Here is a 23940-nt window from a genome sequence, read left to right on the forward strand (position 1 = left end):
AAAGCAGCAGAGACGCAGCTTTTGTTGGAACAGTGACCCCCAATGGCGAGAGCGGCGCGGGCTGCGGAGGATGAGGAGACCCTGGCCAAGGCGGAGGAAGAGGGTCTTGCTGAAAACCCGGCCGAGGCATGCTGCGAGGCCCGTGGGGCCATCGCCTCTGCCCGCAGCGGCCACCAACCTGGCCCTCGTCCTGGCCAGCGGCAGCCCCAAGCCCCGCCGGCTCCGTCTGGGGACGGAGCTGTCTGCAGCCTTGCACCCTCTCGGGAAGTTTCCTCTGCGGAGGCTCCGGTGGGCATGGAGCCCGCCGACACCTCGCGTCCGGCTTCCACCACAGCTCCTCTCGCCTGCCGAAATTTTGCTCGGAGCAGCCTGGCAGCCCGGGTGTCGGCAGGCACCGGGAGCGGGGCTGCGCGGGGTCCCGGGGTGGGAGGACGGGGAGCCCCGGTGCAAGGCGCTGCGGGATGCCTGCCGGAACCCGTGCGCGCACCGGCGGCCTTGAACCCCTCGCGGGGCAGGCGGGGTGGGTGACCCTCGGGACGGCATGCCGGGAATGAAGTGGCAGCATGGTGTCAGAGAGAAGTCCCGCCAAGCGGGTGCCAGGGTGTCCCTGTCTGCTCAGCCACCGCCGGCAGAGTGAGGAGGGTCTGACGGGAGCGTGGCCACCGTGGCTCACGGCGGAGCGGGCGAGGTGGCCCCAGGAGCGGCTCTGGGGGGGTTCCTGGCGCAGAGGCTCTGCAGGAGGCAGCCCCGACCTGGGGACCCCAGCCTCGTCCAGAGGGCGGGTTTCTTGCTGATGGGTGGGGGCACAGAAATGCCCCCTTGCTTCTCCAGCACGGCGAGCGCGCAGCCCGAAGCTTGAGCAGTGACGCGTGCTCTTCTGCCGGCTGCGGTGTCACAACACGTTTCGGTCGTTTGGCTTGGGTGGGCTGCAAGGGCGGGGGATGAGGAGCGGGATGTTTCCTGCTAATAAAAAGAACAGTGATGTTGCAATGGCTGCACCAAGGAGCTTCCGTCTGGCCATTGAATTGTTCTGTCTTTACGGCTGCAGAACTGGAAGTGCCTGATATGCTAGGTGCAAGATATTTCTTTTCTTTCTGGTCAGTACTCATAGTCTTGTGGTTGAACGGTTTGTTTATCCTGACAGAATGTCATCCGGCTTGGCTTTGATTTTGCAAATAATCCACCTCCAGCTATGAATGCTCTCACTCCGCGATAGCCTTAACTTTCGTTCCGCCATAGGGCATGGGATGATTTCAAGATGGTTAAGGGGAGATGAAAGGATTTTTGCCCTTGTCCTTTTCCCTTGCTTTGAGAAGTAAACAATAAAGTTTAAGCCTTCCCACAGAAAATTTGTAAAAATGTGAGAAGACAGTAGAGACCAAATAATTATCCATAATCAATACAGTTAAAGTCAATGGACTCTGCATGTCCTCTTCTAATAGACTTTGTTCTGGGTTGTACCTTGACAGTTTATTTAGAAATATGAACTCTGTAAGGAATGGCTATTTGACTATGTAATCTTGTTAAACTCATAAATTCAGTTGGTCTGAAGTCTATATCATTGAAGCCAGCTGGAACTAAATGTTCTGATAGCTACAAAATGGTTCATTGAAGAAAATTCTGAAATAAAGGGACTAATAAGTTGCCAAGAGAAATGTTTACATAGGCCTAAGTGAAATTATCATAAGGCAAGGGGAACAATTTTTGACCCACATCTTAAATTCTTGCTTAGTCAAGTTATGCAGGCAAATGGATTGTATAATGGGACATATTTATAAAATAAAGCTGATTAGTGATGTTGGTGTCTCATACAGCCTACGTCCAGCACTAAATCAGATTAATTTATAGGTGATTTTGTTGATGAGCACACACTGATGCTCCCATGGTGTGAATTTCAATAACTTGCTTTCCTCTTTGGAATCCATAATTCTATTATTTGAGACACTTCATTGTTATAGATAACACATTTTAAGTGATATTATTTATGCTGTTTCATCTTGTCACTTAGGTTCTTGCTCAAGTTCATTAATGTATTGTGCTCCTCTCTGTACAAGCGGGTGCAGTGAGAGCAATTGATTTTAAGTCCACATAATGACTGATGATATCACGCATGTTTACCGCTTTGACACTGCAGACTAGATGCTAATGCTGCAGAGATAAACATGATGTCATTTTATGCAATTAAACACTTAATATACAGCAGGTAATGATTTGGTAAGCTTGGCACATGCAAGCAGTGGCTTTTAATCTTATTAACAGGGGTGGGATGACGCCACAAGTGATATACACATACCCAGTCTGTATCAATAAAAACATCTTTTATGGGCTTGGGTCATTCTGCTGTGGTAGGATGAAGATACCTAAAATATGTCCCTAGCAGCTCGTGAGCAGCTTTTATAGGATCTAGGAAGAGATGTCAGATTTGGACCGGCCTGAAAACAAACAAGCGAAGTGTTCCTCGCGTACCTCTGTCCTCCCCTTCCCGTGCTGTAGCTGCAGGCGGGAAGCGGGGTAACTTACTGACTGCTGGCACCACATACGCTCCAGAGTATGCAAGCACGGGGTCGGCCGCGGCACACCAGTGCCCCAGTGCCTTCTCCAAACCTCTTTGGCCCTGCTCGTTGCTAGTGGGTGTCCGTCTGTGGAAGCTGCTAGGTGACACCACCACCCATGCTGCTGATTTAGGACTGAGTGTGTCCTGCTCTCTAGGGAAAAATGTCCCAAAAATGCCCCTCGATCTGCCGGACCCGCTGCAGTCCTGCCCCTCCTCCGGAGCAGGGTGTTCTCTGCTCCTCTGTGCAACTCTGGTCTCCCTCCGACTGCAAATGCTTCCAGTGGCCAGGAGCCGCCCAGCAATTGCCTCAGCTCCACAGATGCAGTAGCAAATGTTCTCCTTCCACAATAGTCAATATTTCCCAGCTTTGACAGATTAGCCAGAGTAATCACAGTTTTTATGTGGCACAATTAACATATCTTTTCTTTATAGCTATTGCACATGAATTTGTCTGTGATAAGCAAGGTCAAGCTGTGCACCAAGCCCGCGCCATCCTTTGGGGCAGGTCCCACACTCGCACCGCTGCCCGGCAGGAGACGCTGGCAGGCAGCCACGCGCCGAGTTGCTTCGGTAACTCAACAGCGAGTTGACTGCAGCACGAGCTTCTCCAGCGCTTGTAGAAGTACCGCCTCTTCCCTGTGGTTGTATAATTTAGAGATGGCAGGTACAGATTTTAAGACCTGCTCGTTTTATTACTGGAAAATTGGGAAAGTCAGCAGTCAAGAAAGCAGTGGGCTGGGGGCTGGGGAAGGCCCAAGGCACCATCACAACCGGCACTCCATGGCTGGGACTTGGGTTGACAACATGGAGCACAGGACAACAGGGAGCAAAGCTCCAGGAACGCAGAGGACAAGATTTACAAAGCCATCCCCAGATACTGAAATAGAAGACCTGGCTTTGTAAAGGGCATGAAACAACGCAGTGATTCTGTCCAAATTTCTGGAGTCTCGTCATTTTTTGGAGAAATGCTTGCAACTAGAAATGCTCCAGCCGAAGGTGGAGATGAAGCAAGCTGGAACTGACTGGACAGACCCCATTTTATGAAGCCCCTGTGCAGCTCGGTCTCTGCAGGCACCTGTCCCCCCTCTCCCTCCTGCAAGAAATGCAGTTGCTCGCCCATGCTGCCCTTTCTGACAGTTCCCTCCGTCTCACTGACCTCTGTCACGGCTTGCCCCTTTCCCCCTTCCCTGAAATCAATTACCTGCTCCGCACTGCTCCATATTCATCAGGGCTCCAGCCGTTTGACCTGCAGCCCCTGCTCCCTCTCCAGCCGGAATGCTGTTTCCAGGCTTTGCGGAGGAATGGCTCTGTCTTTGCTAATCAAGCGAAGAGGGGTCAAGCCAAGAGGGGTGCTGGGGGCCTCCTGGGCTGGTCCTGCTCTGCTCTGGGGTACGGTGGTGTCTCTGCCTGCTCCGGAGCAGCAGTAGCGTTGAGCTGCTCTTGCATGAGAGCAGAGGTGCTGACCATGCCCCGATGTGTGACCGGCTGTGGTGGACCATGCGCGCCTTGGCGGGGAGAGGATGCTGCTGGAGAAGGAGCAAAAGGAGCTGGGTGTATCCGGGAGCACCGACAGAGTCAAGGACAATAGCTGGGTTTCACTCCTGACGCCTGGAGCAGTGCCGTCCTTGCTCCCAGCAGCCGCACGTGTTTCCGTGGTGCCCGGTGTCGCGCCAGCCCCGTGGCTGCCCCGGGGATGGGGCTGTACCTGGCCGTGGGCCAGGTTCACCGTGGCTGACCCTGCGCGGCAGAAAGTGCACAGCCCCTAAGTGGGGCTTTCCCCACTTTTTATTTTGCAGGCTGGAGTGACCCGTGGGCCCCAGGATTAACCCCAGCAGCTGCCACAGAGAGTGTCGGGCTTTGTGCTTCATTTACTCTCAAATAAAACAATATCCGTGTGACAGGGGATGTTGATCCATGAGTAACGCGGCAGAGGCTGCTGCAAGGCTCCCTTTGCAAAAATGTGCAGCCCGTGCTCGTCGGTCCAGGCCTCTGGGCAGGCAGGGCAGGCTGCTCGGCGCTGCCAGGACCATCCCTGCCCGCGGCTGCCCGCGGCTGCCCGCGCCCCTGGGCTCTGGCTGCCACCCAGCCTCCCACTTCAGCCTGCTTGGCCCGTGCCGCTTGCCCGCCCGCCAGCCACCCTTGCGCTCTCGCCGGGGCCATGACGACAGTTGCCCAAGCTGCCTTTCCTGCGGCACGCTGCAGCGCGATCACGCAGGCTGGGCTGCCTCGAGGGCTGCCGTGGCCGCGGTGCTGTGGCTAGCAGGGCTCCGCCGGGTTGGGACGTGGGGCTTGCGGGTCCCCTCGCGGATCTCTGGGGCAGAGGCACAAAGGTGTAGAGCAGAGATGCATCGTGCGCGGCGAGGGGATGCCCACTCACCAAGCAGATCTCGGCACTGCGGCAGCCGTAAATCACCGCCGAGTTGGTGCTGCCTGTGGGAAGCGGCACCGTGCCGGGGACACAGGGCTGGGGACCGGCTGCACCTCGTGGAGGCTCTGGCGTTGTGCCCGGTGCCTTTGCCGAGCGCCGTGGGAGCCGGCCCCGCTGCCAAGGGCTGTCCTGGCCGCGGGACCCGCCGGCGAGCCGGGTGGCAAGGGGGGACCCGCGGGCAGGAGGGAGCGGGTGGCACCGGGGCAGAGCGCTGCCATCACGCAGAGACGAGCGGAACGTCAAGCCCGTGCCACGCGGGCGCCGAGCCCCGTGCTGCTCTGCGGACAACGGTGCCGTTTCTGGACGGCGTCCCAGAGCCTGGCTGCACGAGCACGTGTCCCTGTGCCGCAGCGGGGGCTGAGGCTGGGCCTTTGTTTCTCTTTTAGGTTTCCTTTCCAAACGACGGCACCAGGGCTCCTGTTTGGATTTCATTTCGTCTTCTTTCCAAAGTCTCTGGGACATGCCTGGGTTAATATTATAGTTTATCAACAATCAGTGCTCAAGGAGTAGGCTCTCTTTGGGTGATATTTAATGAGCTTGGAAATGAGAATATGGCTGTGCTGTGGTAGGAGACAGGAATGAGAATTTTAATGAGGGTTTATGTTTAATAAAAGGTTAATAAATTTTAATTAAATTAAACCAATAAAGTTCAATATTTGCTTAGCATATCAAAGTTCTGTTTGGCGTTGTGGTTTGTGAAATGCTAGCTCACACTCTGCTAACACAAGGGTCTGCCTCCTGCTTCCACCGGCATTGCCAGCCCCGGCAGAGCAGGCATGGCAAAAACCTCCGGTTATGGGAAGGGACTATAGGAGCTGTTTGAATTTTGGCATATTTTGCAGATGGGTCACCACCAGTGGTGCCAAAGGCCCCTCCCTGGCTCACAGACCCCTGCGTTTGCTGGCAGCTGATGCTCGGCTCCCTCCGATGCGCCAGAGCGAACTGGTGCCACACAGAGCAACGCGCGGCTTTCTGGCTAAAAGCTTTCCCGTGTAAAACAACTTCGAGGTTGGGGGAAGTGTTTGCTGCTCATTTGCTCCTTTGGGACCCCCATGGGCTTTCATATTCGACAAACTTTTCTTTAGTTTCACGTTTAAAAAAAATGAGAGCTGTCTCTAAATTATAAAAGACTATTACAAGACAAATTTCAAAGAAAATTTGAAATAAATCCTGCTCAGTTGTGAATGCGGTGAAATGGAAAGCAGTTGGACAGTGGAGCGGTTTCGCAGGCCGGCGCCGTGCCGGTGCCTGCCCACCCTGCCCAGGCTCCGGCGGGGGTCTGCGGGGCGCGAGGGGCCGGGCACGGCGGCTGGTCCCTGAGTCAGGCACCACGTGCCAGGGCAACAAGCTGCCCCGGGTTGCAGCTGCGCGTCCCCGGGACCTCGCCAGGAGCCCGGGCGCAGGGGGCCCTGGCATGGCAGCGGTGTTTGGGTGCTGCGGGCGGGACGCAAGGGCAGCCTCAGCCCCGTGCCCCTGCGGCAGCTCTCGGCCACGGCCGGTGGTGAGCCGGTGGCCTCCGCTTCTGAGCGCTGCTCTGCAACTGCAAGCGAACAGCTGGCGTGAAACATGGCTTAATTGCTTACAGGGGCCTGGGCCAGATGTGGTGCGTGCTCCCTGCGCCGGGTCACGGCTAATCAGGGCTGGCGCAGCTCCCGTGGGGCAGGAGCCAGAGCCTGGCACAGCCTTTCACAGAATCATAGAATCATGGAATCGTTTGGGTTGGAAAAGCCCTTTAAGATCACCCAGTCCAACCATTAACCCACACTACCAAGCCCACACTAAACCAATCAAGGGTAGACCAGACTGAACCATGTCCCCAAGTGCCACCTCTGCCCGTTTTTTGAACACTTCCAGGGATGGGGACTCCCCCACCTCTCTGGGCAGCCTGTTCCAATGCTTGACTACCCTTTCCGTGAAGAAATTTTTCCTAATTTGCAACCTAAACCTCCCCTGGTGCAGCTTGAGCCCATTTCCTCTCGTCCTATCGCTAACTACTTGGGAGAAGAGCCCAACACCCCCTCCCTGCCCCCTCCTTTCAGGTAGTTGTAGAGAGCGATCAGGTCTCCCCTCAGCCTCCTCTTCTCCAGGCTGAACACCCCCAGCTCCCTCAGCCGCTCCCCACCAGCCCTGTGCTCCAGACCCTGCCCCAGCTCCGTTGCCCTTCTCTGGACACGCTCCAGCACCCCAATGTCCTTCTTGTGCCGAGGGGCCCAAAACTGGACACAGCATTCCAGGTGCGGCCTCGCCAGCGCCGAGCACAGGGGCACAATCACCTCCCTGCTCCTGCTGGCCACACCATTCCTGACACAAGCCAGGATGCTGTTGGCCTTCTTGGCCACCTGGGCACACTGCTGGCTCATGTTCAGCCGCTGTCGACCAACACCCCCAGGTCCTTTTTGGCCAGGCAGCTTTCCAGCCACTCTTCCCCAAGCCTGCAGCGCTGCATGGGGTTGTTGTGACCGAAGTGCAGGACCCGGCCCTCGGCCTTGTTGAACCTCACACAGTTGGCCTCGGCCCATCGGTCCAGCACGGGCACGGGCACAGGCAGAGGGAGCAGCTGGTGCGGCGTGGCATGGCGCGGCACAGCACGGTCTGGCGTGGCGTGGCGTTGGCCACAGCGCTGCGCAGCCCATGGTGCTCGTGGGCTCCCATGGGCAGCTGGGACGGCACGGCGGGGCCGCTGCAGGCAGCGGCGCTCGTAGCTGTTGGCATCGGCGAGACCGGGAGCACCACGGGGCCATGACGGAGCTCACCTTCCGCAGGGGCTGGCAGGGGCTCCTGCCCCGGCACCCCCGTTCCCCATTCTCTGCCGTGGGCAGCACACGCTAACACAAAATGTGAATCCCGCTGCATTTGCAAGAAACGGGAAAGCTCAGGGTTTGTTTCAGAGCAGCGTACGTGGACCAAGCCACAGCTTTGCGTCAGCCGCGAGTGCCGCCCCGGGACCCTCTCGGCTCAGCCCCTCTGATGACTCTGCAAGAGTTTGGGCTTCAACCCATCCTCTGCCAGCATGGTGCGGGGGAGCGGCAGGCGGGGAGACGATTAAGAAATGTTACTGGGAGGCTCCCCGGGCAGTAAATGTATTTCTTCTAAAAGAACTGGAGGAATATTTGGATTATTACATTTATTAGAGCGCTCAGCAAACGTGTTACACCCATATGACAAATAAATGCGATGGTTTCAGATTTCATTAGGCAGCCCCGGGCAGCTGTGCTTTGTCCCAGCCACAAATGAGCAGGGTCTCTGTCATGATTCCTTAATGGTCATTTTTGCATCGGTAGTAACGAATGCGCCGAGCGCGGTGGTTAGGTCCCTTAGCCCTTGCCCAGCGCTGAGGCCGCGGCGCCGGAGCTCCCAGGGTCCGGGCGCAGCTGGTGGAAGGAGCAGCCCCCTCGGTCTGCAGGAACCATGCACCCATTTGCAGGCAGAGGCGTTTCGGCAGCTTCCAGGCAAGACGGCAGCGAAGGGAAAGGAGCCCTGGGCACCCAGCGTCGCCCCCGCCAGCCTCGCTGGGGCTGGGGGCCAGATCCGCGCCCGCAGGAGCCCCTCGGTGCCACTGCCTGGGCTGCGGGGGAAGGAGTGCGGGAGAGCGCGGGCATGGAGACGGACAATAATTGCTCTTTTTTTTTTTTTTAAATTTACCAGTGTCAAAAGCAATCTGAGCAGCGGATGCATATATTTAAATTAAAAGTAATTAAAAATGTGCTGCCAGAAAAATGCATGATGGATTCAATGTAAGAAAATGAAGTAATAAAATACTTTATGGATTAACTCATATCAGACTGTTTTGCAAATTTATTTTTCATTATGATACATCCATATCAGATAATGTCTGAATTTATTATGCTGCCTTCAGGCAGGCACTGTCTGAAACCTTTGCAGCCCCATTTGGGTCCCGGTGACTGGTGAGCAACGTTTCTGTCATCATTTCTTAGTGGTCACTTCACCTCGGTAATAATGAACGAGTCAAGCAGGGCTGTTATTTTCTTTAATCTCTTTCCTCATATTAAAAAAATACAGCCAGCCACATCATTATTGCAGCAGGCCCACAGGACTATTTCCAGGTCATTACTCCAGTTCGTCTGAGCGTCTCAAGGTCCTAAAGGGTTTGGGGTTATATGCAATAAGGCGTTCGTCGACAACATTTCCCTTGAGCCCTAGGTGTTAATGAGAAAGATTTTCCATGTGGCTGTTAACACTGTGCGGTTTAAAAAGTCACAAAGAAAATGGGATTTCCTGCTCCAGCTTTCTGTCTCACTGTGGATCTTTTTGTTTGCGTACGACGGGAGGATATTTACCTCTCTAATTGCTTCAATTCACACGGTTATTCTTCTAGAGGGGGAATCTTAGCCGTGCGCAGGGTAGATTTCCACGAGCCAAGTTTGAAATTTTCTGGTTTATTCACTTCTAATTGTCCCCATATTATTCTGACGGAATAGTTTTTTTCCCTTCGTGGACAGAAGAAATGTCAAACTGCAAACCTACAACAAGGCTAATGCCACCGAAAAATCCATTTTTTTGCCCAAGACAGAGGCCCGACTTAATAATAAACATTTGAATGTTGTAACAGGGTTACAGATTGCAGTTTGGTGTCTCCATGCTGCGTCTCATGGGACAGCCCCGGTAAAGCAATTACACGACTGGAGCGTGCTGCGGAAAAACCTGGAGACTAAATGAGACCGTAGAGCTCCCAGTCCCAAACCCAGGGCCGCCGTGCCTGCCGCGCAGCCTGGGCTGAGCGCGGGAGGCGGCGCCGGGGGCCATTGCCGTGGCCTCGGGGCTGCGCACGCGAGCGCTGCCGTTGGCGCGTCTCGCCCCGCTGCTGCTGAGGGGCTCCCGGTGCGGCGGCTGGCGACCCCCTTTTGGGAGAGGGGCTCTGGGGCGGCCATCCCGGCCAGGCGCCTCGCTCGCTGCCGGAGGGTGCCAGGAGGCGGCTGGAGCCCCGAGCCCCAGCTTGCATGGGCGCATCAGGGGATTTCGAAAGTCAGAGGCTTAAACTTTCTAACCTAACCCGTCATCAACATTTTTGTCTGCTCCGCATCTTCAGCTGTTTGCCATACCAGAGCCCACTACACTTGTGGTGTGCTTTTAAAGCCGCTATGAATTTTAAAATGTGTAAAAATGACAGAATATTAACAAAAGCATTGATTTTCCTATTTATTTTTATGCATTTTATTAACTAAAACACTTTAAAGTGTAACCACTGTGTATTAAATTTACTCTGCGATGTTGGATATGAATCTCAAACAATAAAACAAATTGAATTCTTTATAAAGCAGAAATTTAGAAAAAATACAATTAAAAACGCTGCCCGTGCTGCCAGGCAATCTCTGCAAAACACTGCCGCTGCGGACAGCGGACCCGGTGCCGGCTGCCTGTTCCCAGGCGGGATTTTGCAGGAGCTTCCCCCCATAAGTTCTTTACAGAGTCATGAACAAGTAGATAATGCCCCGAGAGCCACAGAGATAATTTTAGGAATTTGCTATCTGAAGACAGGCTTGGAGCAAAGATACACTGTTATGTTAACAATTTTTATAACCACTTACTCAAAAAACCTGAGCTCCTTTATACTCCAGACAAAAGGCCTGAAATTGTCTCACCCGGTCCTCAGAAAGGACATTTTACAAATTCTTTGAAAATCTACCATAGTTTGGTGAAAGTGCAGGGCTTTGAAGCTCTGTCTTTGCTCATACTCGTGTGAATTTTGCAGTAAAACTAATTCCAACTGTGGAGAGGTTTTGGTGTATGTAGGCATGCTCACATCCCACAGATCTCACAGCCATTTTATCATTAATTTTTTTAAAATCCTTTGGAATAGCGATATAATCCCATCAGGAATGCAATCGAGTGGGGCCCATGCTTGGAACATGTGCAAGGCTAGAGAAATGCTAAGTGTTCTGGGAGGAAAAAAAAGCATCTTAATCCAGGTACTCAGAGTTACTGAATACATATCAATTTTCCCCTTAACCTGTTCTTTTAAAGCTGTGCAACTGCACAAATCTAGTTATTAGCAAAACTTAGATGTAAGATGAGTGCAGAGGCATAAAAATATCTCGCTTCCCCAATGGGGATAATATTAGCACGTCACTGTATAGCGGTATTGTGCAGGAGAGTTTAATTTGCGTCTGTGAAGCACTTGCATTGCACTGCTGAGCATCGGGAAGAAGCTGACGAGGAAATTCATAATTCTGCTTTCAGCACCAGGTTTACATAATCCGGGGTCACCCATCGTCTGCTGGCTGAAAAGAAAATATTTGCCCAGGTACAGAGCTAGTGAGAATGAGCCCTCTGAGCACCGGGTGAGGCTCTGGGTTTGTATCGCTTCAAAAACCCACAGGTTACGTGGGCGCGTAGGCACGACGGTACGGCAACGCGCAGAAAGCGGGCACCCAGGGGTGCGCCTGCAGCCCGAACTCCAGTGCTGCGGAATTTTAAAGCACTCTTGTCTTGGGAACTGAAGTGACAGCCCCCCTGCGCGCAGCTTTTCCGGAGGGAGCGTTGGGATGACGCCCAAAGCCGCTGGATGAGAGGGGAGGAGAGGCCCCCGCGCAGGTTCATGTGCACGCGGGCTCTGCCTTCACCTCTGCAGCAGAGCAGCTCCGGAGCAAGCCCGCACACGTGCACGCGTACAGAGAAATCCGTCTTCAGCCTTAATGAGCCCACGGTAGCTAACCTCCCGCCCACACCTGTTCTTTTAAATCTGCATTACGGTGCAAACCTAATTAACGGCAGATCTTAGCGGCAAGCTGCACGCATGGGCATCAAGCAGAGCACCGCAAGCTGGAATACAAAATCTATATATAGATCCCTGCATCTTCCTGCCTCTAAGCAGGCTGTAGAGCAGCTATTTTGGGGGGAGGCGGCGTGCGGAGAGCCTGCCCGGGCGCGGGAGGAGCGTGAGCACGCCGGCAGCCGGGGCCCAGGTAGGCTCGTTAATGCGCCTGGCCTTTTCAGGGAAGATTTAGAAGGACTCTGTAATCTGCAAATTCTAAAGAGCTGACGGAGACAGTTATTAAGGGCTGGTAGGTGATGGCTGCTCACTGTGTTATTAAAGTGCTAAAAGATTATGTCTCTGATAGCTGTGTGCTTACAGTGTCCTTCATGACCACTTCCAGAGGGACAGAGACAAGGAGAAAGGCAGAGGATCGATAAAAGGATATTACCACTGGGCCAATCCCAATAATAAGAGAGGTGATATATACACACCATTTAAATTGTCCAACACATTTAATGTTCATTAACACTAATTTTCACAGTGCTGGTGTTTAACATATTATTGCAATGAAATTAATAAAAAATACCCCACAGGAAATATAATTTAACTGTTTATATACTCACCTTTTGATTGCCAATTTCCTGCCGAGCTCTGCTCCCGCACCAGCGTTTGCAGGAAACAGCAGCCGAGCGAGCCAGCGGCCGGGGCTGGCGAGGGTCCCCGGAGCCCCGCGCCCGCAGCCTCGGCACGGCACTGACCCGGCAGAAACGCCCGGCGCAGCCGGGGTGCCGGCGCCGTGGGCCCTGAGCGATCCGGGAAGGGCGAGGGTGCAGCAGCCGGCTTTTCCCTGGGTTTCCCCTGTGCCTTTTCTCCCCCTTCCGCACATTCCCCCTTTTAGAAGCCTGTTTCTGAATTTTCCTTGCTTATTCCCGTTGAGCGCTTCCTCAGGATCAGAGGGATGAATGTCCACTACCCTTGTGAAAAACCTCGACTTGAATTTGTTCTAGTGTACGGGCGTTTTTCACTTAACAGGGAAAAAATAAACATGCAATAGTTTTGTTATTATGCAGTAATTACTGGGGAATTACTTATTTATTTATCTCTTACAAAGCACACGGAAATTGTATTTGGCCACAGTGTATAAACTGTGGTATAATTACTGTAAAATTTATAGTTTTTATACTTCCAACAAGTTAGCTTTTAAATCACACAACCCCCATGTAAATACTTTAAAATTATTCAGTAATTACTTATTTACATTGTAATTAAAATAAGTAATTAGCATACATTTACAGAGGATTTACATACTTATTTGTGAAAATAGTTCCTTGGCAGATGCAAAAGAAATCTTTAGCTGATCATGAAAGAAATAGAAAATATATGTGCATTGAGAAGGAGACTCCGTAGCTGTCTGACCGCACTCGCTCCCTACAGGGGCTGTATTTACCGTACCCATTCCCGCCCGGGGCACGGACGTTCCCATGAAGTCTGGCTCTGGACAAGCCTGTCCGCGACCAGGGGCAAAGCGGGCTGAGAAGGGATCGAAAGCCAGTGCCTGTGGCAAGCAGGACCCGGCTGTAGCCAAGGGGTGTCCGGGGCAGCCAGCGCTGACTTGGAATCACAGAATCATGGAATCGTTTAGGTTGGAAAAGACCTTTAAGATCATCCAGTCCAACCATTAACCTACACTACCAAGTCCACCACTAAAACAGTTAAGGGTAGAGTAATAATTAATGTCATGTTTCCTGGCTTGGTGGCTGGATTCTTTTTTCATGAAAGTAAAACTGGGAATCATGAAGGTTGGAAAGGCCCTCTAAGATCATCAGTCCAACATCAACCCAACACCCCCATGCCCACTAAACCATGTCCTCAAGTGCCACCTCTGCCCGTTTTTTGAACCCCTCCAGGGATGGGGACTCCCCCACCTCTCTGGCAGCCTGTTCCAATGCTTGACCACTTTTTCCCTGAAGAAATTTTTCCAAATATCCAAATATTTGGACTTGCCCCGGGCAGGGCCCCGCCGGCAGGGAGGCGTCACCCAGCCCGTCCCAGCAGCTCCAGGAGGGATGTTGGCTGCCACGTGTCCCCAGGGCCGCTGGCTCTGGGTGATCTGCAGAGCATCCCGTGCCCTGTGCAGGAAATGCGGGTGCTAGTTTGAAATCCTAATTAAGGAATGAGCATTTTGCATGCGATGCCAGCAAAGGTTGCTTGGCCCGTCCTCTGCCAGAGGGCTGGCAGAGTCTTCTGCTCCTGGAAATGGCTGGAGTTGCTCCGAAGCAGCAGCCATGTTCTTAGAAAGTGTGTTGGCATGGAGGAGAGCGGACTTCGAGCCAAAACCGGCCCTTTAAAAACCCACGCAGGGACCGAGAGGGCTCGGCGTGCAGGATTAGCAAAACATCCGCTGACAATCTTCGGGGCTGTGTAGTTACTGTGTATGTATTTCAGCTAAACAAGACAAATCTGGCTGATGATTGTGTCTAACTAGGAAGAATGATTGAAGGTCTGTGCCCTCGTCTGTAAGGATAACATAAATGATGATTGGTTTGAGGCAGGAACTCCCAGGCCAAAGCTAGCAGGCGCAGCCTAGCAGCGTGCTCCGGCACAGCCGCCCGCGGAAGGGACCCTGGGGCTGCCGCCCCCCTGCCCTGTGCTGCTGGCACGTGTTTGCCGAGGGGGAGGAAGGAGGAAGCCTGCGGCATGGCCCCCGCTGCTCCCCGGAGCCGGACACCAGCCTGAGCAAGTATTTCTTGCAGCGTGGGACTAGGGAAGGGCTTTTTTCTTACAGATTTGCATCCACTGTGGGCTTTACACTGGGAAAAGGTGCCAATCCCCAAGGAAACTACTCCATCAGGTGGAGCATTTAAAAGCGTTTGGGCTGATGCGGATATAAGGAAGAAATTTTTTACGCTGAGGGAGGTGAGGCACTGGAAGGGGTTGCCCAGAGAGGTGGGAGATGCCCCATCCCTGGGAACATCCCAGGCCAGGTTGGACAGGGCTGTGAGCACCCTGCTCTGGTTAAAGCTGTCCCTGGCACTGCAGGGGCTGGGCTGGGCGGGCTCTAAAGGTCCCTTCCCACCCAAAGCACTCTGTGATTCTATGATTCTGTGATGTGCCTGTGGGTGCTGGTGTCTAATACCTGCTGCTCCTGATGTAAGCACGGCAGAGCAATGAGTTTTCCTGGGCCAGGAGCAGCTTGCAGATGGACAGCTAGGAGCACGAGGGTGCTAGCAAAGATGTTCCTACTGCGCACAAGCTCACACGTCCACGCAGGTTCTTCCTGGTCCTTCTCGTATCGGGCCCAGGGTGACGGTAGAACACGCGACGCACAGCTGCGGAGCGGGCGCAGCTTTGCCCGGGGGCGGCGAGTGCTGCGGGGTTCCTGGGGACGTCCAGGGCTCGGGGCAGCGGGCTCTTCCCGGGGTCTCGCTCGAGAGCCGCTCTCATGAGCGACGCAATGGATTTGCATCCTCGCGCTCCAGCCTGCTTTCCGGGTTCTGCGCTCTGTCTTCGTGTGCTCTGTTTTCCCAGACTTGCCATTGTTCTGGCACGTTTCTGCCACCACTTTGGACTTTATTGAAAAAGCCCATTTCTGTACCTGGTGAATGCTGGTGGGAAGAGCTGGGAACCTTGCAGGCATCCAGCGCTTTGTGTAAAAGCAAGGTATTTCTCAGGAAATGAAGGGTTCCAGCGGGCAGACTAATGCTCGTTAATGAGCAGAACCTTGTCGCTGGAATCGTTTTAGCCACGTTCAGCCAGTTCAGAATTCCCTTCCTGGTGAGACAATGCAAGGTGTGCACAAAGGGAGTATCCGCAGCAGAGTCTCCGTTGTGGAATTGCACTCCCTCCCCAGAGCACTTTCACTGGGCCGTTATCACATGTGCTGTATTATTGGATTTCTCCAAAGTCTCCCTTTATCCTTATTAATGCTGTGAATGTCGTAGCAAGCAGTGATATGATCTAACATTGGATAAAATCACAATTTGTCCTTCTTCTTGGTGTAAATGTAACAGGGCTTAACTGTACAAACAAATAAGCCTAAATAGAAACATTTGTGATGATAAATGGGCAAGGAGAGCGCTCTCCGCAAGGTGAGAGATGACAGTGCCTGTGAACAGAATGGAGAATCTCACTGCTTCAGGGTCAGTCTCAGGCAGCCTCAAGGTCAGCTCTGCCGGCTCTCCCTCCTCCTCCTCCTCCTCCTCCCCGCAGCGATGGCAGACGTCCCTACTCCTCGGGCCCCTCGGGCTGCAGCAGGCTCCCGGGGTGCCGCTGCGAGCGTGGCCGGGGAGGCTGGGCTGTGCCGTGTTCGGGGCACGGTTCAGCTCCGGCAGCTCGTTCGGCACGTGGTGGTGAGACTGAGCCCCTTCACCGCTGAGAGGACTGAGCCTCACCGGGAAAGAGCAAGTCTCCTCAGCAGCACTTAAATATATTGCTGACGTATTATTGATTTGTTTCTATTGCTGGATTGGCATATGGCATAAAACATTTCCCTTTTTTTTAATTTCTCGTCTTCCACGTTGAGCAAATAGCACTGAGCTTGGCTTCGTGCGCAGCGTGCGGCATGGCGAGCTCCCTGGGGCGCACCGTCCTGCAAACTGCCTGCCTGGGTGGAAGGAAAACAGAATAAAAAGGGATCCACATTCCCAGATTTGCTCAGCCGACTCAGCGTCCGTGCTGACCCTGCACATGTGAGAGGGGCAGAGGCAGCTGTGCCGGAGGGGAAGCCGTGGGGAGGCCTGCGGGGATGGCGGGGCAGGAGCACGCTGCGGCACCCGCCCCAGCGCAGGGGGGTCCCAGGCGGTGCCCGGCGGAGGCGCGGGTGACGTGACCCCGGGGTGAGTTTCGCCGGCTGTCCTGGTTTCGGCTGGGATAGTTAATTTTCTTCCTAAGTAGCAGGCACAGTGCTGTGTTTTGGATTCGGTAGGAGAAGAATGTTGATAACACGCTGATGGTTTAGTTGTTGCTCAGCGCTGCTTATGCCAGGCCAGGGCTTTTCAGCTTCCCCTGCTCTGCCAGGGGCACAAGGAGCTGGGAGGGGGCACAGCCAGAATAGTTGATCCCAACTGCCCCAAGGGCCATTCCATACCATACGGCGTCATGGGCAGTATAGAAACTGGGGGGGTTGGCCAGGGAGCAGCGATCGCTGCTCGGGGACTGGCTGGGCATCGGTCGGCGGGTGGTGAGCAATTGCATTGGGCATCACTTGCTTTGTATACTATTATTATTATTATCATCATTATTATACTTTTTTTTTTTTTTTTTACCTTATTTCAATTATTAAACTGTTCTTATCTCAGCCCAGGAGCGTTTCTCACTCTCACTCCCCCGATTCTCTCCCCCATCCCACGGGGCAGGGGCAGCGAGCGAGCGGCTGCGTGGTGCTCGGTTGCTGGCTGGGGCTGAACCACGGCACCGGCCCAGCCGAGCACGGTGCGCGGTGCTGACCCCGCGCTCCCGTCACAGCGCAGGAGCGGCGTGTAATGAGGCCCCGTGCGGATATTGATATGACAGAACAAAAGGCCAAGGTGCAGTAAGGACAGCAATCCGCAGGTCTCAGTCCATTTGTTTTTCACACCAAATCCATCACGGTAATGGGTCACCTTTCCGTGGCAGCTCATGATTACCTGCTTACCGGGGAGCGCGGCAGGTGGGCGGCGGGCCAGGACGAGGAGGGAGTAGGTGCGGGCCGCCTCTCCCGCCGCCCCGGGGATTTATGGCAGGTCAGCGCCGCGCGTTTCGCTGATAGATCAAGTGGATTGGAGTTTATTTGGGTCACGGCGACCGGTGTTGTTTGCTGTGACAAAAGACGGATGGGGAGAGCTCCGGGGAGCTGCCTGGGGAGCCGCCGGCCGGGCAGCAGCGTGGCCCGGGGTGCGGGCAAGGATGGAGCCAGGCTGCACCCCTCTGCCACCACCCCATGGCCAGCGGCCACCGAGCTGCCCCTGCCCTCACCCTCGGCACCGGCAGCCTGGTGCGGGGAAGGCGCAGGAGGGGTCTTCCGCAATGGCACACCCTCCCAAAACCCCTTCGTCCCGGGACTGCAGCCCTCACGCCATCCGCCCTCCTCCTCCGCCCACGGCTCGGGGCGCGGCGAACATCCGCCTTTCGGAAGCGCGGGCAGCAGCTCTGGGACCCCTTGTCCCACCGCCACGGGAGGCCGGACCGGAGCCCTGGGACACCAGCCCAGCGCCGGGCTGAGAGGAAAAAACGTTCCTTTCTGTAGCGTCCTGCTCACACACGTTCCTGTTTAATATTCATGCACCAAAATGAGACAAGTGCTTAATGAGCTCAGCCATGAGTTTCATTTGAACTCCACCAGCAAAGGAGTCCTCAAAATTGCTTTGCAGCGGATGTGCTAAAAAGTTTAATACTCGCACGCTGATAACCTCTGCAGGGACCTCGGTGTGCTATGCAGCGAGGCGCTTTCAGCCGCTCTCCATCTCTACGGAGAAGAGGGAGCTGGAAATTAGTGCTTATTAAAAACCGTCCCTCCATGTGCTTCAGGAGAGGTGTGAGCAGGTTCAGCAAGATCGCGAAGAGCGCAGAGGTCGCATTTGTTGTTCCGCCGGTTGCCTACCTCTCGTTTGGGGTTAATGCTATCAGGGAACGCACGGACAAAAGCTAAACAATGCTAATTATTTCAATGCATAGAAAAACCCAGCCTGAGAAGACAGAGCCAAATCTCACGACATCTTAAGGCATGGAAGCCATCTGTGATAAGGACGGTTGCCTTTCAAAGATAAGGAGACAAAATTGAAACATATTATACATAAACGGCTTCAGGCAATGAATCACTCTGCAGTGTCCTCGCTGTTGGATTGTGGCCATCACAAAGAAAATAGTAATAATGATAGTAACAATAATTAATACTGTGGGTCCTTTTCGCTGCTCCTGGCTGGAGGCCCCTCAGCCAGATCCCAGGCGCTAGGCCAGGAACAGTAAACATACATTTATGGTAATTTTATTTGAACTCTTGAGAATACGTCCCACACCACTATGATTTGATGGCTTATTAAACCCTGCAGGGTACCTTCTCAGGATGGGAGTGCTAGGAGCAGTTGGAGGGAGCGAGCGAGCCATCAGCAGGGACCAGCATCATTTCCCTCCTAATTAAAAGTCAAAATGTCATCTAGGTTTTTGTATTGTAATTGCAATGGTCATTGCAAAGACACCATGAAATCTGGCTGCATTAGCACTTCTTTGGGGGGAGGTCTGGTGAATGAAGATGTATTGAAGGCTGCTCCCTGGCATTCTTCTCGCACAAGTCCGGGCTTTAAGTGCAGTAAATGAGCCCCCTGCCAAGAGCTCACCTCACCTCTGGGCCCCCCTCCCCCCAGCGATATCAGGGGACTTGAATGAAAAAAAAAATCATACATTCCAACCCTAAATGATACCAGTAAGTTTGTGCAAGCTTATGTAAATCACACAAAAAGTGACAAGTTTTCCTATTAAAAGATAATTGTAATCAGGGTGCTGGACGTGCGGTGCACTGATGATTGGAGATAGACGGGCAGCGTGAAAAGATGGATCGTTTTAATTTGCACCAATTAAATTGAAGTTCATGGGATCATCTTCTTCAATCTTCATGAATACTTTATTTTCTGGCTGCTATGGAGCTATTAAAAAGAATGATTGAGCCAAGAGCTAGGCATAGTATATTTTATGAAATATCACCTTTAAAGAATTTGAGTGCGCCATTTTCATAATGAGTTTTCTAGTACCTAATACCCTTCTATATTACTACATTTTTAAAGTGGATTGATCTGGAAAGTGCAGAAAGTGCAGGTAATGATACATTTTGGTAGGATAAGGTGGCTGATAATGTATCATGTTACTGCTCTGAGAATAATAGATTGCCTTGTGTTTGAGATGTGGCATTCCTATTTTGGTGCTCGCCTTGTGCAGACAAGGGGAATCCTCTATGTCTCTGGAAAAAAAATGTTTAATTGTTTGTGCAATTTCCTTCTTGTTTCTTCTTTGTCTTTTCTGTATAGTTTGTGACCTCAGAAAAAGATTTCTGAGGTTTGAGGGAGGCTGTTCTCAGGTATGCATTTGTCTTGATGGATGTTGTTAGAACAGAACAGCATGTAGGAGACAACACACTATGGGAGATAAAGAAATACACAATCCTGTATTATTTACCAGTGCCTCACATTCTCTTCCCAAGAGAAATGAGTGATGATAGCTTCAAAAGGATGAGTCAATGAGAAGGGTGGTCATCTCTCACTCACAACTGCCAAAAAGGCCCCAAGTCTCACTATTTCACACACAGACAAATCAAAAGCTTAACGGGAAACTGGCGATGCTCAGCGGTGTGCAGGATTTGAGCCTACCCTGCAGTTCTCGCCCCGCTTTTGCGACTGCAGAGCTGAGGAGTCCCTCCCCGGGTGCCCCCCGGCCCCACGGCCGCACGGTTCTTGTCCGGCTCACTCCGCTCGGAGCCAAAGCAGCACCCGGCTGCGGCTCCCGGGTGCGGGCACTGGCGCCCGCGCCGCTGAAAGCTGGCCAGAAGCTTCTGAACACAGTGAAAGCCCAGAGCGTCTGTCAAGGGTGGGGTTGGTAGCAGTCTGCTGACGCACTCTTGTCTTGCAAATAACCCACTTCAAAGTTAAAGCATAAAACGTGGGCAAATACACGGGAGGTCACGTGTATTTCAGCCCCTTCAGCACCCACGGCATCAACGGGCTGGGTTCGTTTTCATCACCAAGGAGCGGGGAGGTGCCACGCTTTGAGGAAGCACCGATCGGAACACGCGTGGACACGACGCCCGAGCTCACCGTACCGCGGGAACAGGAGGACGCATCCCGCGGGGACAGCCTGCTGCTACCACGCGCTGGTCCCGATTCCCAGGGGTGCATCCTCAGCACCGCGAGTCACAGCAACATCACGCCGCCTCTCTCGACATAGGTTTAAGCAACAGCAATCATAATTAACCCTGCTAATTAATCAGGGCATAACATATTAATTGCTAGCACACGAGGCTCCAATTGAGCAGGTGCTGTGTGGGAATCTAATAGGATAATGAACTGACTAGCGGTGCCACGCGCAGCGGAGTGCGCATCACTTGGAGGGACACGTTTGGCAAAACCCAGCGCTTGGCCAAAAATCACTGCCTCTCGGCGTCGCCGCCTGCAAACAGCCGGGCGGGGCCTGGGCTGCGTGGGGCGCGAGCCAGAGGGAGGTGGGAAGGTGGTGGCTGCCCACCCTCCCGGAGCCGTGCGTTGGGAGCCGCTGCTGAAGGGCGCTTGGGATGGAGGGGGCAGAAATGCCGGGACTGGTCCCGCAGCCCACGCGGAGCCGGAGTTCAGCACCCGAAATGTGGGACGTGAGACTCGGCAGCGGGGTCACCGATGACGTTCCCTGTTGGGGCTGGAGCCAGGCCAATCGATCCTGTGCCCTGCTCCTTTTTGGGGGGCTACTTAGGATGCTCCTGAGAAAACATTATGGGAAAATGGAAGCCACTGAATTTCAGGCACTTTATAGACAGAGCATGTTGTTAGACCTACATGTAAGTTGGCTCATGCAACTATTAAAAAAACCTGTAAATTTTTGGTCATTAAAGTTATTCAGACAATACTGTTTCCAGCCAGTTTTCTTTGGGCGGAAGGGGTGTCTGTTTTGTTTTGTTTTGGTTTGGTTTGTTTCTATTAGGAGAATAAAGGCCCAACACCAAAGAAATACTTTGTTGCCTTACAATAAATATTTATATTTGCAGAAGGGATTATCCAAGCCCTTCACTGGCCTTGCTGGGGAGGTCTCCCAGCCTGCAGAACAACAGCAGGGTACAGCTGGCCGCAGCAGGCGGAGGGCAGCGGCAGCCCAGGCTGCACGGGGCGCTGGGCAGCAGCTCGGGCACACGGATGCTGGCGCTGGGCAGCAGCTTGGGCACCCAGGTGCTGGCGCTGGGCAGCAGCTCGGGCATGCAGATGTTGGCACTGGGCAGCAACTCGGGCACCCAAGTGCTGGTGCTGGGCAGCAGCTCGGGCACACGGACGCTGGTGCTGGGCAGCAGCTCCGGCACCCAGGTGCTGGCACTGGGCAGCAGCTCGGGCACATGGACGTTGACGCTGGGCAGCAGCTCGGGCACCCAGGTGCTGACACTGGGCAGCAGCTCGGGCACACGGACGCTGGCGCTGGGCAGCAGCTCAGGCATGCAGATGCTGGCACTGGGCAGCAGCTCAGGCACATGGACGCTGGCGCTGGGCAGCAGCTCGGGCATGCAGATGCTGGCACTAGGCAGTGTAAAAGCAGCTCAACCTCTCCCCTCGTGCTGCTTGGGGCTCAGCGCCATCTCCTCACAAAAGACCCCTTCTCTCCTGCTCCCCCAGGCACACGTCGCACCTGAAGCCTCTCCTGCTGCTGCCGCCAGCGGCTGCGTTTATTGCAGCAGCAGTCAGAAGTGCGGGACTGGGGGCCCTGCTCCCGCACCGTGCAGGAGGGACCCTCCCAGCTGCCCGGGGAGCCGCCAGCCCAGGATCTTGCAGCCTTTGCGGTGCTCCTGCACCATGGACATTTCTGCTCTACACAGATATAGGCTCGGCGTCAGCCTTTTATTTAGTTTTCACTACATTTTTTTCATAAAGAATACAGGCACCTGTGTGCTTTTATACCAGCTGTCTGACAAGGCCTTTATAAATGTAATCTTTGTCTGGAGTTTGCAACACAATTCCGTGCAGCACCAGCCTGGCCGCAGAGCTTGCGACGACAGAAATTGAAGGTCTGCCTCCTAGCAGCTCACGCTCGGTAAGGCAGGCGGCTCTCGGTGGGGACGGTCCCATGGCCACACATCCCGGGAGGAGAAACCTTCTGTGGTGACCAGGGTTCTGCCACAGCCTGCCACGTCTCCGGAGGCATCAGGACCACGGGGGCGAGCCGGGAGCCTGCCCTCGTGTTCGTCCACCTTCACATCCCTAATATTTAATAACGTTTTATTTAGGGCAAGAGCATTCACTAGGATTGCACAGGACCCTCCGTGATCTGCTTCACCATTGTTTAGTTTAATTGTCCCAAAATTGGCAATAGATTAAAAGAAAATAATTATCCCTAATTATGTTAATTAAATGGCTAATTCATTAATGAGCTTAACATCTTTTACTTGGACCGTCTCTGCTATGCAAGATTGTGCTTCCAAGAGGAAACGCCAGGCGCAGGCTGCATTCTGTGTAAACTAAGTTGCAGCGTGCTTAGTGCGAGCTGTATGAACAAAATCCCCTCATTATTCAGATGACAGAACAAAACTATAAATAGTGGATCGCAATTAAAATCAGAACAATTACTTTTTATCCATTATGCTGCCTTTTGCACAATAGCAGCCTATAAAAGGAAAAAGCACAGTCCTTTTAGATCTCTCTCTCCCCCCCCCCCCCCCCCTTATCCAGAACTGTAGCTGGCTTGCTAATTAGGAAGCTTTTGAATTAGATTATTTGCATGTCTGAACAGGGCTAGGGTATTAAACATCCCTGAGGACATACTATAATAACCTCTTCAGTGGCTTTTAGGATCCCTAAGGAACCAGGAACTCTGAAAAAACCTCCAAAAGGAGGGAAAGTGCATAACGATTTCATCCAATTAGGTATGGATTAGTCGGCTCTGTGTCTTTGAATCCTGCTCACTGTGAGAAGGTGTTCTCCTTCAGGAACATTTGACAAAATCATCGGGGAAATTATAATGCAGTACCTAAATGAAATCGCAATACCTTAGTTTCTCCTCCAAGAAAAAATAAACTACAAAATCAATACAACGGTGTATAAAGTAAAAAGAAATGCACCAGTCACTTTATTGCTTAGCTGCAAGCATAGCCTCTGTGTTTATAGCATCCATGAGTGACTATCAAAGTCAGACTCCAAAGGACAAATGCTGCTGCTGCTATGATTGGCTACAGCGGATTTTAATTTTTAAATACCACTGGTATTAGCCTCCTCGCAATGGCTTTCCACGCTCTTCCAGTTTTAAGAAATCACCAGCCCATTTATATTTAACAAGACAATTAAGCTGCCCGAGCTCTCCAAATGCAGCAGCGGTTTGCAGCGAGGCCCCTCCAGGACGCTGGGTTTGGTACCCGCGCAAACTGTTCCTGTGCGCTGTGGGTGCTGCTGTGGGGCTGCTCGCCGAACAGCCACGGCTGTGCTGCAGAACGGGCAAAAAGCTGCCGCCCGCCCTCACCCATTCCGTCCGTCCATGCAACCCGCAGCTCTTGCACGGGGACGGTGAAGGGCAGCAGGGCTGGTGCTCCCGCTGCAGACG

Source organism: Pelecanus crispus, chromosome 9 (assembly GCF_030463565.1).
Source record: "Pelecanus crispus isolate bPelCri1 chromosome 9, bPelCri1.pri, whole genome shotgun sequence".
Classification (NCBI taxonomy): Eukaryota; Metazoa; Chordata; class Aves; order Pelecaniformes; family Pelecanidae; genus Pelecanus; species Pelecanus crispus.